The sequence below is a fragment of the Sus scrofa genome, chromosome 1 (assembly GCF_054392235.1).
Source record: "Sus scrofa isolate SSC_HxYL_T2T_F1_AM1 chromosome 1, Sscrofa_HxYL_maternal_Yorkshire_Landrace_v2.0, whole genome shotgun sequence".
In the NCBI taxonomy this organism is placed as follows: domain Eukaryota; kingdom Metazoa; phylum Chordata; class Mammalia; order Artiodactyla; family Suidae; genus Sus; species Sus scrofa.
In genome coordinates, this window is record NC_139383.1 from 78,424,707 (window position 1) to 78,427,297 (window position 2,591).

At 35.5% G+C, this 2,591-nt stretch overlaps 1 pseudogene; it reads right to left on the reverse strand.

The window, feature by feature from the left end:
* Window positions 1-591: 591 nt before the first annotated feature.
* On the reverse strand, window positions 592-2,322 carry LOC100157812 (nucleophosmin-like; annotated as a pseudogene).
* Between the last annotated feature and the right edge of the window lie 269 nt (window positions 2,323-2,591).

Genomic DNA, 2,591 nt, shown 5'->3' on the forward strand with positions numbered 1-2,591 from the left:
AGTAGTAAACCTAAAATACTAAGGCTAAGGATTGCTAAAATAAAAAATAGTAGTAAAACTAAAATACTATAGAGCATGGGAAGCAGCTGGATCTCTCATATAGGCTGGTGGGAATGTGTGGCAGTTTCTTCAAAGCTAACAATGCAACTGCCATACGACCCAGTACTTATACTCTTGGGCACTCATCCCAGAGAAATGAAAACTTAGACTGACAAAAAACACTTACACATGAATGTTCATAGCAGCTTTAATTATAATAGCCTTAAATCAGGAACAACCCAAATGTCCTTTAATGGATGAATGGCTAAACTGACTCTGGTTTGTCCATATCATGGAATACTACTCAGCCATAAAAAAGAACAAACTACTGACAAATGCAACAATTTAGGTGGATCTCAAGAGCATTATGTTTAGTGAAAAAAGCTAATCTCAAAAGGTTATATACTATATGATTCTACTTACATAACATTCTTGAAGTGACAAAACAAAAATGGAGAACAGATTAGTGGTTGTGATTGGGGGTGGGTGTGATTACAAAAGGGTAACCTGAAGGAGTCCCTTTGTGATGAGAGAATAGTTCTGTGTCCTAATTGTGGTGGTGGTTCCACAAATCTATACAGGGGATTAAACTGCATAGAACTTCATGCACTTATAAGTACACACATAAGTATACATACAATTGAGTAGCAGGTGAAAAACTGGGAAACACTGAATAAAGTCTGCAGTCTAGTTATCAGTATGGTATCAGTGTCAATTCCTTGGTTTTGATATTATACTACAGTCATAAAATGGCACCATGGAAATTGGTTAAAGGGTTCATGGGATTCTCTGTACCATTTTTCCAACTTTCTGTTTATCTACCATTATTTATTATTTATATATTTTTAATTTTTACTATATTAACATATTGATTCATGGCACATGTATATTTTAGTCTCCCCACCATTTCCATTTGTCTGACTACCACTCTTACTATGCCTTATGATAACACTCCATACATGCTTTAAACCAAGCAAAGGGTGGAGTTCCATCTTTAAAAACTAAACAGGCATTTTTGACAACACATTCTTGGCAGTAGAACCTGGAAAACATTCATCAGACATGGTAGGGTAGGTTCTCATTCTGCATTATAAAAAGGACTGCCAGATGTCGACCATTACAGAAATGAAATAAGGTGGAAAATTTTTAACAAGCCATTTAAACTATTTTCTTGAAGAGACTTCCTCCAAGGCCAGGGATTTTGGATACACTCCTGGTCTGTCATCTGGAAATAATTCTTCACATAAATTGATGAACTCTTTGGGATGAGAACAATCTTTTTCTATACTTGCTTGCACTTTTGCCTTAATGTCTTTTATTTAACTAGGTTCTTTCAGCATTTTAGGAGTTCTTTCCTATTTTTTGAAGGATATTTTTTTCTTTTTTTCTTTTTATGGCTGCTCCTGCAACATATGGAAGTTCCTAGACAAGGGGTCGAACTGAAGCTGTACCTGCCAGCCTACATGACAGTCACAGCAACATGGGATCCAAACCACATCTGTGATCTACGCCACAGCTTGCAGCAACTCCAGATCCTTGACCCACCAAGGGAGGCCAGGGATCGAACTCACATCCTCATGGATGCTATGTTGGGTTCTTAACCCGCTAAACCACAATAGGAACTCATTGAAGGATTCTTGACTTTTCGATCTTAGTGTTGAAGGTTTTGAGTCTTTTCCATTCTGGTTTGATTTTTGTGCATTTTTGGCTGGAGTGTCTTATATAGTTTTTTTTTTTTTTTTTTTTTTTTTTACTGGAGCTTTTTTTCTTCAGCTTTCTCATAATCAAAATCAACATTATCAGCAGCAAGTTTTACATTTTTCTGTGGGAACTTACTATCATTTCCAGGGACAGAAAGCCTTTTCATGTATACTTAAGAACTTCACATCCTCCTCCTCTTCATCTTCTGAATCTCTGTCTTCCTTCACAGCTACTATAAGTGTGTCCACTAATATGCACAGGCCCTGAAACACATTTTAACAGTAAGACCACAAGTGGTGTTATTTCAAAGTGTTCCAGGAAAACGGCTGCCTGTACAGACATTTTTAAAGTTGCCAGTGTGATTTTAATTGGACTGTCTTCATAATTCACTGCCCTTGCTTCAATAGTGTTTAATTCATCCTTTGTACTAGCTGCTAAATTGACCAATCCTAAAGATAATTGGTGATCATTTTCATCATTATCCACCTTAAAGTGATTATCTTTGTTAGTTTTTAGTTCACAATCAAAAAGATAGTTCTGGGGCCTCAGGGGACTCATACCTATGTCCACTGAGTTTTCCATGGGGTTGGTGGCAAGTAGGAGATAAGGTGGATGGAAATAAACAACTACTCTTCTGGAGAACAGCCATTATTTTTAAAAAAAATTATAGTACTGCATTGTTATTGATTAGTTGTGTTATTTAAATTTTTATACATTTATATTTTAATTCTTTAGCTAGTTTGGAGATTTAAGTATAGTGACAGTGTCATATAATTGTCCTAATTCAAATCAATAAAATTCATTTTAATGAAATTCAATATAATCATTTCAATAAACACTTGAGGACCTAT